Source organism: Saccopteryx leptura, unplaced genomic scaffold, assembly GCF_036850995.1.
Source record: "Saccopteryx leptura isolate mSacLep1 unplaced genomic scaffold, mSacLep1_pri_phased_curated manual_scaffold_27, whole genome shotgun sequence".
In the NCBI taxonomy this organism is placed as follows: Eukaryota; Metazoa; Chordata; class Mammalia; order Chiroptera; family Emballonuridae; genus Saccopteryx; species Saccopteryx leptura.
The window spans coordinates 188,890-201,940 of NW_027095709.1; the positions used below are offsets into that span (position 1 = coordinate 188,890).

At 37.8% G+C, this 13,051-nt stretch overlaps 1 pseudogene; it reads right to left on the reverse strand.

The window, feature by feature from the left end:
• Nucleotides 1-9,580: 9,580 nt before the first annotated feature.
• The window catches only part of LOC136386970 (microtubule-actin cross-linking factor 1, isoforms 6/7-like), a 54,037-nt pseudogene continuing 50,566 nt past the window's right edge, over nt 9,581-13,051 (reverse strand).

Genomic DNA, 13,051 nt, shown 5'->3' on the forward strand with positions numbered 1-13,051 from the left:
AATAGGTTAAATTACCAGTCATTATTACCTAAAAACTTCAAGTAGTTTTTATCTTGAAAATCTTATACCTGAGGTTAAATGTATTATCAACAAGCTTTAATATTATCAGTTAGGGCCCTGTACCACTGTGCTGACAGAGAGCCAGCCTGTTCCTAAGGCTATTCTGTCATGGCTACAAATCAATAATCTTCACTGAATCACAAATCCTGCTTTTTTCAGGCCATGAAAGGGAAAAGGAAATTTATCTGTAAAAAGCTAGTATATTACTTTATAGTAAGAAATATAATTGCTTAGGAAAACAGATTATGCCACAGGCCAAGCTTAGCATTTTCTATGACACAGAGTTCTAAAGTCTCAGTGATGACATTTGGTTTTCAAATCATCAAAGTCTGTGCAACTTTGCAACCTTGCAAGGGTTCTTGTCATTATCAGCCAGAAGAAATGTCCTGCTTGCCCTTGACCAATCTTACCTTTCTCAGAGGATCATTTTACACTTAATAGGCTTCTAAGAAGAATTATGAATCTCCACTTTCAGTCCCCATTGAGTCCTTGCTGGTCTTTCCATTAGTTCTCATTCTTAAAAACTGATCTGGTGAAATCTTGATCCCTAAAGCAAATCTCATGAGGGTACTGAACAGTATGCGTACAATCAATGGATTGAGCTTAGTGCCATAAAACATAAGGGGGCTCTTTCTATATAAACATTTGTACATAAAGGCTTCTGAAGATTAATAAAAAATTAGTAAACCATGAAACAAAAACATCTCTTCAAGAAAGTTATTATACAGTACTTCGTCATCAAGTGTTTTAATTCTAAAAAGTATATATCAACTCAAATTGGTGAAGATATAAACAAGAAAATACATAAATTACACACATACTTTAAAAAGGGAAATTGAAGTGACATAAATGTTCTGTGACATTTTTACTAATATTCATCCATATCAGAATGTGTGAGTTGGGAAAAAAGTAATAAATTTTTGGGCAAATTTTACAGTGGTGTTCACATTGACTTTGTTAGGCCAAAATAACCAAATTATTACTGCACAGCTCATCAGGACATTAGAACATATAATCAAACAAGTAAGTTTTTTTTTCTTTTTTGTGACAGAGAGAGAGAGAGAGAGTTAGAGAGAGGGACAGATAGGGACAGACAATCAGGAAAAGAGAGAGCTGAGAAACATCAATTCTTCATTGCGGCACCTTAGTTGTTCACTGATTGCTTTCTCACGTGTTGATAGGGAGGCTACAGTGGAGTGAGTGACCTCTTTTTCAAGCCAGTGACCTTTTGCTCAAGCCAGCAGTCATGGCATCATGTCTATGATCCCACACTCAAGCCAGAGACCCCTCAAGAGTACAAACTTTCTGCTATAATATAAAAAAAGAGCTGAGGATCTAAAGTATAACATGGCAGCCTGACCAGTGGTGGTACAATAGATAGAGCATCAACCAGAAACACTGATGTGCCTGGTTGGAAACCATGTGGTTACTAGCTTAAACACGGGATCAACAATATTATCCCAGGATTGCAGCTTGAGCCCAAGGTTCCTGGTTCAACATAAGCACCCCAGTCAAGGAATATATGAGAATCAATCAATGAACAACTAAAATGACTAGACACCTTTCTCTTTTATGCATGACCCATTCTACCATTGAACATGAAAGAGTGGGGCATGCAATCACTAAAGCTTTTATTTCTGAGTGTTGGGAAAAGGGTCCTGTCACATTAGGACAGGGTAGATGTATGATTATCATATTTTTGGTTCTTAGGATTGAGAAAACTATCCCTATAGTAATTGAAGACCTCTATGAAAAATAGAAATCAGTATCATAATTTATAAAAACATAGTATTTTTGCTTTATAGGCAGATAAAAATTTATAATCTCTGGTGCTACACAGTTAAGAAAAAGTTTTTTATTTTTTAACAAGGTAAAATAGAACCAAATTTGCATCAATAACAACAATATTTATTTTAAGACAAAACTATTTCTCTTTCTCTCAAAAACTTATCCCAGTATATCATAAATTTTAATTCAATTAGAACATTTCTTTGTTTTATTTTATACAGAGTTCATTTTGTTATTAATTTTTCTGTAGCTTTATTGATATATACTAGCATTCTAATCCTTTTAGAAAATTTTAATCCGGTAAAAAACAAAATTAAGTAATTGTATATGTTATGCCAGTAGTTTTTACATTAATATTCATAAACAAAATCAATCTTGTTGTTGGTTGAGCTGTATTTACTGGTAGTAAGATTATTTTTAATATTTCAGAAGACGTATTTACTAGTTTTCACATATATGCTCAGTTTCTTGGTAATATAAAGCTAAGCATAAATAAACTTATAATTCTAATTCTCACGCAAACACCCAGGGCCCTACACCATGAAAAATATTTTCTTAAAAACCCACAATGTTTCAAAACAAAACATTCCTCTGCTGGTACTTTGTATATAGATTCTTTGTGGTCTTATCTTTTTTTGTCAGTTCCATGGCAATGCCTCCCAAATGGCTGCTGGAGCAATTTAAATGGTCTCAGCTTGACTAGAAGTAGCAGACACTATTTCAGGTGCATTTTCAGATAAGGTAAAGCTTATCCTACATGTGCACCATAATAAAAATATGCAAGTGCCATTTGGGTCAGAGAGGCAGCTCACATAACCTATGCCTTATTAAGAGGCAGATTAGCCTATACCTCACTCAGTTTAGTGGCTGAATTCTTCAAGCAGTTTTTACTTAACTTCATTAAATTGGTGAAACATCAATCTGAACTGAAACAATATATACCATGATTTCTAAAAAAGTCAAATCACAATTGGAAACTATAAACCTTAGAAAATGAAGTGATAGAATATTCAAATAACTTTACACTAAAAATGGGCATATAAAAATACTCCATGTCAGAAATCAGTAGAGAAATGCAAATTAAAACTGCATTATTTTACACCTGTCTGAAGGGCTTTTACTAACAAATCAATGAACAACTAGAGATGATGAGGATGTGGAGGAAGGAAACCCTTCTCCAGCATTTTCTGCCTGCATGCAGTTTTTTAGTTTCTGCTTCACTTTTCGAACATTCACAATTCCACTTGAGCATATATGGTTGCAACACAGAAACACTATAACCACTGTGATGCACTGCTGAAATCTGGATGACTTCCTTGCTCCTACCACAGTTCTGTAAAAAAAGTTTTCCTACCTTGTCTTTCTTTTATTTTTGCATAAGCCAGACAAACAAGAGAGGTAATATAGTAATCTTTCATGGTAAATCTAGTTGAACTCTCAGCCAAATCAATTCTTCATCAGCAAATAACCATTTTCTAATGCCACTACCACCTTATTAAAGTTGGAAGCTCTAGTAATTAAAATCCTTAGCAGCTGATGCTGCTTAACTTTACTCACAATTCCTTCCACCAATGGAAATAAACACACAAATTATTTCCACTATGCATCACACTGTCCTGTTGCCCATCCAACCTCACTCCCCCCAATTCTTAACTGCCCATATATCATTCTCCATTCTGTCCTCAAATCTGACAAATTCTCTGTTCCCTAAATAACTTTTCTATTTCATGTACAGTCTTACTTACATATTCTGTATTTATTTCTAGATGACCATGCAACAACCATTTTTTTTTATCCTGGTCTCTTCATTACCAACCTGTCATGAACAAAGCCCACCCTCACTTCTGCTTTTATAACACACTTTACCTGGCCCAGTCTCAGCACTTGTTTATAATTTTTTCCATGCCCTACTCTGCACACTCTCACAGTTGCTACCAACACTGACACTCCTCAAACATACTGCTCCTTTACCTGTCTGAGTTTCAATCACTTCCAGAACTTGATAATCTCAGGGAGGAATTTGGCACTACAATCTTTTTACTTCTCTTTCCAAAGCTCTGTGACACACAAGCCATTTCACAGAAACATCCTTCTCACTTCTGCTGTCTCACTGGTGCCATGTTGAAAGAGTTTATCAGCATCAGCTGCAGTCAATCCTTTTATCCGTGCCTTCAGCAATTAATAGAGAAGAAAAAAATAAAATAAAGGGCAGGTCTAATTGAAAAGAGAATGCATTATAGAATAAATACTGTGAGAAAAGGAAATACAAAAAATATTAGAATTCTATATCATTCCCTCAACCAAACTGTTCTTCTGTATTTTAATAACTACTCAAGACTAATATAAAACATGGAGTTCTTTAAAACATAAACATGCAAGGAGATGCAAAGTGAAAAATGGGAGAGGACACATCGGTGATGCAAAAGCCGTTTGACAGTTTCTGGTTATATGTACTAGCTTTTAATTTCAAAATGTACATTAGATAGCAGCAGAGGAAGACAATTTTTTTACATTTACCTAGCTGTTATTTTCAAGACGTCCATAAAATGGCATCAGAAAATTTTCTTTGTTTTTTTCTAGAACCGCCATTGGATGAGTTAACCTAAATATGTGCAAACCGCAGCAGCAATCATCCTGGCTTGATGGCTCGCTTGGCTGGAGCATTGTCTTGAAATGCACAGATGGTTGGTTCAGTCTTTGGTTGAGGCACATACAGAAACAGATCGATGTTTCTGTCTCACCATTACCCCTCTTTCTCTCTCTAGATTCAAAAAAAATAAATAATTAAAAAAATAGAAAAAATAAAGTAAAAAAAAGGCAACGGAAAACATTTTTTCTGCTAAAACATTGACTAAGAATCCAGAACTTCTATTTATTCTTATATTTAGACCCTCACCTGCCTCACCTCACTTAATGTTCTCATTTGCAAAATGAGAGAGGGCTGATTGTTATCTGCATTTCACAGGTATTTGAACTTAAAACCTATTCTAACCTAATTCAAAACCCAGAAATGATGGTCCAGGTTCTGCCAAAAGAGTGTACACACATGGTATCCTGGACACATACAGCCATCAATTTAGTCCTCGCAATTTTTGCATACTGATTTTTTTTAAGAACACCTGCATATAAGCTAATGTTTCAGCTTGTCAAGCCCTCAAACAAGGTAAAGTTGGTGTGGAAATTTGGCAGAAAATGGGAAAGGATAAGATAGAATAGAAGGGGAGCAAGGAGGTGGTCTGGCCACTCCCAGGTGCTGAACCAACAACAGATCCCTTTAAGATTGTCCTGCCCACTTCTACCCCCTCCCTGTCTGATGGCATTTTAAAATCTGTTTTTCAGTCCAGAGCACTGGTTTGCTTCTACCAATGTGTCCTTTTTTTTTTGAGGGTTAACCTGACAGAAGTTTCCTACAGGCTCAGAATTTACACGAGAGCTGACTTCTGGCTCCAACATCTACAAGCAAAGAAATAGAAACTCAGTCTCTTCCTCTGTCAAATGGGGAAACTACTGCAACTCAGGAGGCTGTGAGGTTTCAGGTAAGCGGTGCTCATTAGCTCCTGAAAACCATGTGACCAGCACTTTTCCTCTGTGGCTTTTTCACCCATGTCTCATACAACATTTCTATCAGTTCCCTCCTCTTTGCAGCCACCACCACATAGCATGTGAGACCTTGGAGCTCAGGATGTCCCCCCTTCACTCTGTTCTTTCCATTCCCAGCTGACATCCAGGCCAATAATAAACTTATCTGATCAAGCACCTGGAAGCAAACCTTAGCTGGGGACACCCTCCCAGTCCTTGCACTCACACAGCCTCTTCATTCCTTGGAAACTACAGTCTGAGAAGGGACACTGAGGGGCCACATGATAAGGGCAGTCATCCAGAGAAAAAGGGCAGAAGGACTCAGTGCTTATAACCTCCACCATTATTATGACTTGCTCTTGACCTTCTCTAGAAGAAAGTAGTTACGGCACAGAGGGGTTCGACCTACAGGCCACTGGGCTGATTCCCCTAAACTCTTTCCTGGCATCTAATTTGAGATTCCCAAGATGTAGCAGTAAGTCGTATGGCCTTACTCGGGTCCCTGTAAAGATTAATTTTTAAAACTTATACATTTTTGAAAATTAAATATATTTATAAATTTTTATTTATTAAATTTAGAAAGAGAAGATGGAGAAAGTTGGGGAGGAGCAGGAAGCATCTATTTGTAGTTGCTTCACTTATGTTTCTTGGCCAGCAAGCTGTGAATAGGCATAGGCTTTGTAATCACTTGATAGAAAATTATTCATTGTTCCACTCTCACAGGGTTGGGACTTAACTGTCCCCATGAGTCCCTATGGTTCCCTTTAGCTGAAAACCAAGAGAAGTCTTGAAGGCTTATTTGCACCTCATGTCCCTGTTCAGATACCATTTGTGGTTGTTTTTTGGGTTTCATGTAAAGGAGCCACAAAGAAATGAGGCAGCAACAATAGTGCATGGAGAACCCCATGTATAAGAGTCATCCTTTTTGAAAAATGTGGGGTTTGAAAACTGGGTGCATCTTATACAGTGGTTGTAGTATTTTTTACTCGCATTTTCTGTTTATGTGTATTTGTTATCATTTTCTCTAATTTTGTGCCCCAAAATTAAGGTGCGTCTTATACAGGGAGACTTCTTATACATGGGGAAATATGGTACTTTACAACCTTACCACTTATTTTTTCTTGGGGTGAGATTTGGAAAACATAATTTATTCCTCTATGCAATTTAAGCTGCAAAAACAACAACAAAAATGATATTATCATTTTTTCTTTTATTTAATTATTAATGTTAGAGGTAGAAAGAGTGGGGAATCAGACAGACAGATACTCAGACACATCAATTTGTTTCTGTATGTGCCTTGACCCATGACCAAGCCTATGAATTAGTGTATGGGTTTGATGCTCTAACTACTGAGCTCTCTGGTGAGAGAAAGCCATTGTCCTTTGGAAAAAAAATTCCTAGAAAAAACATGAGGTAACTAAAAAATAAAATAATAATATACTCTGCTGTGGAAACAAAACCAGAAGGCCTTTTTTTGCTCTTCACAGTCAGGGGCATAAACACTATTTCTAATTGTTTAGCACGAAGGGACCAATTTCCTAACATGAACTTTTTCTAGTGCCATGGCAGCAGTCCAGACTGAGAGACCTCCTAAGCATTGGACATCAGAATTTATCTGAGCTGGGTAACCACTTACAAACTAGGGTCTTTTGGTCACAGAACACCTCCCAGGGTCTTTGTTTCATCACTTGTAAATTTTCTCAGGTTTTTAGCTCAGTACACGCATTGCTGAAGAACCGAGACTTATGTCTCAGCTCTGTCTTCTGGGAAACTGATATACTGAACCTCACCTCCATTAATCAAAACTGGTTCCAAAGACATTGTGCTTCCGAATCCAGTGTTTGTCACAACTTATAATTATTTTATTTATATATATTTTTATTTCTCTGTCTACCCCATGACAGTGTATTATTCATAAAGGGAAAAGAGGGTCTGTATCATTCACTATAGGCAACCAATGTTGAGCACAGTTTCTGGCCCATAATAGAAAAAAAATGTGTTTACTGAATGAATAAATGAATAAATTGTCATTTGCATATGTACACAGATATCCACAAATGACAAACGCTGTGCACAGAGAGATATGCTCATGTGCAATGCACATTTATGCACACAGATGTACACACACCCACTGTAACTGAGTACATATAGATAGAGGAATATAATAGGTACACAAAGAATATGGAAAGGAAATGTCATAATGTTAACAGTAGATATCTCTGTATGAAAATTTGTTGTTTTGTTTTTATCAATTTTTCTTGCACTTCTGCAATAATTATGCAGTTTTTATAATAAAAAAGCTGTTAAAATTCAACATACTTGTCAAATCAAAGCACATCCTATTTTACAATACATTAAGAAGATTTAAATAAAAGAAGTTCAAAAGACAGAAGTAAAAATAGTAATATGGGAAGTCATTGAGTGCAGGGATATGAATTTCTAGCACAGTGCCTGGCTTATGATGGGCACTTTTAAAGGATTTATGAAAGCATGGCTGGAAAGAATGCAGAAAAAGAGATGAAGCGAGAAATTCCCAGAAAACATACCACTAAGGATACACAAAAACTTTACAAAAATGGCAAATTGGAATCAATATTTGTACACAATCCTCTCTACCAAAACTTTCCTTTGGACCTGTACTGAGGCGTGACTCCCCAGATGCACACGAGGTGGCAGCAGATAAGCACATGTAACAGAGAGCATTATTGTATGTGCTATGAAGCAAGTTTCAGCAAACTTAAGAGGATTGAAATGATATCAAATATGTCTCTTACTTTCACTACAGTTAACGTTGAAACAAGTAGCAAACAGTAACTAGAAATTCCTTATATTTACAAGTTATAAAAGTATCTTCTAGATAGCCTTGGATTCAACAATGATAGATAACGCAAAACTCCCAACTGCTGTATTTTTTCAGGTGACTGCTCTGAGCAGTTATTTTCAAGGTGCACACGAGGTGGCAGCAGAGAAGTGCACTTCAAAAATATTTAGCACAATCCTATTTGTTCATTCAAGCAAGTTTCAACTACCTCAAAACTTTAAAATGATATAGAGCATGTTTCTTGTTGTCATTACACTTAAACTAGTAATCAGAAATAGAAACTAACAAACAAGTTCTTTCTTTTTTCAGTTAAGGAAATTCACTTCTAAATAACATCCCCTCAAAATCACAATTCAAGTTACAAAATACTTTAAAATTAATGGAAATAAAAACTACAATACAAAACCTATGGAAAAATGTAGTGGTAAATACATTTTAGGGGAAGAAAACCTTAAAATGTACAGGCTTTCCACCTATACTAAGAACCACGGTACTAAATAAAATCCAGAGAAAGTAAAAGAAAAAAATGTTCACAGCCTGAGCAGGTGGTGGCGCAGTTGGTAGAGCATTTGACCAAATGCGGAGGACCCAGGTTTGAGATCACAAGGTCGCCAGCTAGTGCGTGGTCTCATCTTGTTTCAGCAAGTTCACCAGCTTGAGCCCAAGGTCGCTGGCTCGAGCAAAGGGTCACTCGTACAGCTGTAGCCTCCTGGTCAAGGCATATAGGAGACAACAGTCAATGAACAAGTAAGGTGTCAAAACGAAAAACTGATGATTGTTCTGTGACCTAGCACATAAAAAAAAACTCTCTTCATCCTGTATTTTACTTCCTATCTATTCCTCTCTCTGACTCTCTCCCTGTCTCTGTATATAAAAAAAGAAAAAGAAAAAATGAAATGTTCTCAGAGACATTTGGAAGATGTATATCATATTTCCCCATGTATAGGACTCATCTTTTTTGAAAAATGTAGTGTTTGAAAACTGGGTGTGTCTTATATAGTGGTTGTAGAATTTTTTACTTGCATTTCCTATTTATTCACATTTGTTTTAATTTTCTCAAATTTTGTGTCCCAAAATTAAGGTGTGTCTTATACAGGGAGACATTTTGTACATAAGGAAATGTGGTACTTTAAACCTTTTCACATATTTCCTTTTGGGGTGAGATTTTGGAAAATATAATTCATTCCTCAATGCAATTTAAGCTACAAAAAAACAAGGTTAGACACCGTCTAGACATAAAATGAAAAGCTGGCTTCAACATCTTGACTTGTTTACCCAGATACAATCATCAGTGAATACTGAGCTCAGGACCTAAGCAACAAACTGCTTTACCTTATGCTTGGAGAGCTGAAGTTTAATTTTGTCTGGATCATTGGATATCTCCATCTCTGAGTCCAGGTGAATCTCTGCATCTTCTAGCCAGTTGATCAGTTTTTTCTAAGCTTCATGAAACTACGATTACATAAGGAATAAATTGTAACAGAAAAAGAGGCGGCAAACTATACAACACTTTTTTTTTTGTATTTTTCTGAAGTTGGAAACAGGGAGGCAGTCAGACAGTCTCCTGCATGCACCTGACTGGGATCCACCCAGCACGCCCGCCAGGGGGCAATGCTCTGCCCATCTGGGGCATTGCTCTGTTGCAACCAGAGCACTCTAGTGCCTGAGGCAGAAGCCACAGAGCCATCCTCAATGCCCAGGCCAACTTTGCTCCAATGGAGCCTCGGCTGCAGGAGGGGAAGACAGAGACAGAGAGTAAGGAGAAGGGAAGGGGTGGAGAAGCAGATGGGTGCTTCTCCTGTGTGCCCTGGCTGGGAATCAAACCTGGAACTCCTGCACGCCAGGCTGACGATCTACCACTGAGCCAAGTGGCCAGGGCCCATACAACACTTTTATGTGAACCAATCCAGAGACTCAACACTTGCAGCTTGAGGTTGTTACGTAAAACAGTCATCTTTTTTTTTAACTTACTTGTTTTGCCCGCTTCCTGGCATCATCTAGTGATCACCTCCTTTTTCAATAGATCGCTGAACAATCTTCTCCCATCGAGACTGGATGCTAACCAACAAGTTCTTGATCAGAACAACATCTTGTTTTGGGCTGAGAAACTTTAATTGGTTCCCAGTTTGATCCAGCTCAATGATCTGGTCTCGATGAACATTTACTTCATTAGCAAAAACCTGGGGGAAAATATTCTTTGTTTTTAAACTAAGACAAGACTATGGAGCATCTGTTTCAACGAGTCCTTTCAGAAAGAAGGCAACATCACAATGTCATAGTTACCTTGTGCTCCTCTATCTGGGAAAGGACAATGTTTAAAATCAGGCTGGGTGGAGAAGCGATGTTTCAATTCTGCTCTGCTAGTGTGAGCCAGTTGATAAATTCTTGCAGGGAATTCTGGAATTCTGTTGCCAGGTTGAGGGCCTCTTCCAGCTTTGACTGAATTTTAATTTAAACACACACACACAGAGACACAAAGAAAAAGTGCCAAAATCAGGAATTATAGATTCAAGGACAAAGGTGTGAATTGTACACCACATGAAATGACCTCTAAAAGGGAAGCCTCATTTAACCAACCTCCAAGCATGCCTTGTTTGCAAAGCAGGGAACATTTTAATGTTAGTTTCTGAAACAACTGCATATGAAAAGGGAAAAAGCACAGTTTGTGGCTGAGCTGCCTTCTCTGCCACCCCCTTCCCAGGACATTAAAGAACAGGAGCAAAATCAGTCACAGTGCAAGTGAATAGCTTAGTGGAGACAGTTGCAGATCTGCAAACTGCTTTGGGCAAAGTCTCATTTTCCCATCATGTGCTTTGTGTGGCATAAAAACCCCCAAGGGGAAGCTCTTCACTATAAAGATGATACTCATTGAAGGGCTTCTGTTAAAATGTTTTCAGAAAATATGGCACCTAAAGATGTCCAAGTCTGAAACTTACTCTTATGCTATGAGCAGAGAAGATAATAAAATCCACAAAAACCTGACAACCCCAGATATAAATGTTTAGATGCTTTTAACTAAATCGGTGAAAAAACAAAGGCTCAGTCAGAGCATGTGCAACTGTATATGAGTATTCCCCACTGCACAATCTACAGGCTCCATCATAGAGACCTCTATCCCCAACACCTGGGAGGTCTCTGTCCCTGGCCCATCTACCAGGCAGGCAAAAAAGAATGACAGGCACTTAAAAATGAATACACCCTGGCCCTGGCTGGTTTTGCTCAGTGGATAGAACATCGGCCTGGCATGCAGACGACCCCGTTTTGATCCCCAGTCAGGGCACACATGAGAAGTGACTATCTGCTTCTTTTCCTCTCCCTCTCCTCCTTCTCTCTCTCTTCCCCTCTCGCAGCCAGTGGCCTAACTGGTTTGAGCGTCACCCTGGGTGCTAAGGATAGCTTGGTTGATTCATGCATTGGCCCAAGATGGGTGCTGCTGGGTGGATCCAGGCTGGGGTGCATGTAGGAGTCTCTTTCTTTTATTTCTCCTCCTCTCACTTGGGAAAAAAAAAACGAATACACCAAAAATATTAACAGAAAAAAACCCAAGATATGTACTGCAAATGTTAGTTTCTGTTAATTGGGTTATATATGATTTTTATTTTCTTCTTTGTGTTTTCAGGTTACTTTTGTAACTTTAAAAAACAACCCACTATGACAAATGTTATAAAAATGTACAGACACAATCTAAATAAATAAAGCAAGTGAAAAAATAAAATCCACATCAAATCTATCTCAGAAATGCTTAGAAATCAATATATTTAATGTTTCTATCAATAGATGGCAAAAAATCCTCCACATTGTTTTATTGATAAATTCTTTAGTGGAGCACCACACAAAACGAATAAATGATTTTAAGTGATCCTGAAATGTAATGCTCTTACAAAATCAGAAATAACTGTCCTTGACACCTAGCCTTTGCTCAACCAGTTCCACTGGTAATGGTTGTTAAGCATTTCCTGCTCCACTGTCAGGAAAACCCAACAGAAACTTCCTGATTATGAGCGAGAAGCTGTCTCAGGTCATCTTTGTTCTCCATTCTGAGGAGTTATAGGCAACATCATGTCCAAGGATTACAACACAGTTGTACACCCAGGTCCTCTGCCATTCTTTGTATAACAAAATTACCAGACCACACATTGGAAGAATTCTAAAATATTAACGCTTGTCAAAATGTTTAATTGCGTGTACATATTTGTTTTATGTTCTTCTGCCCATTACATTTGATAGAATCCATGCCATTACAGTTTCCACTGTACACCTAGAGCATAGTGCCTGGCACTTCTATGCTCAATAACTACTTGTCAAACGGATGTGGCCAAGATATTTGAACATGTTTTATTTGATCTGCCCAGCACAGAAACTCTGTGCACAGGTATTCTGAAATTCAGTACTCATAAAAAAGTGTTTTGATCCCTAATCACTTTTTAAAAAAAAAATAGAATTTGAGCCTGACCAGGCAGTGATGCAGTAGATAGAGCATTGGACTGGGATGCTGAGGACCCAGGTTCAAGACCCGGAGGTTGCCAGCTTGAGTGTGGGCACATCTGGTTTGAGCAAAGCTCATCAGCTTGGACCCAAGGTAGCTAGCTCAAGCAAGGAGTTACTCTGTCTGCTGAAGGCCCATGGTCGAGGCACATGAGAAAGCAATCAATGAACAACTAAGTTGTTGCAATGTGCAACGAAAAACTAATGACTGATGCTTCTCTTACTCTCCCTTCCTTTCTGTCTGTCCCTTTCTCTGACTCTCTATCTCTGTAAAAAAATAAGTAAATAAAATAGAATTTGATTTTTGAGGAATAGGGT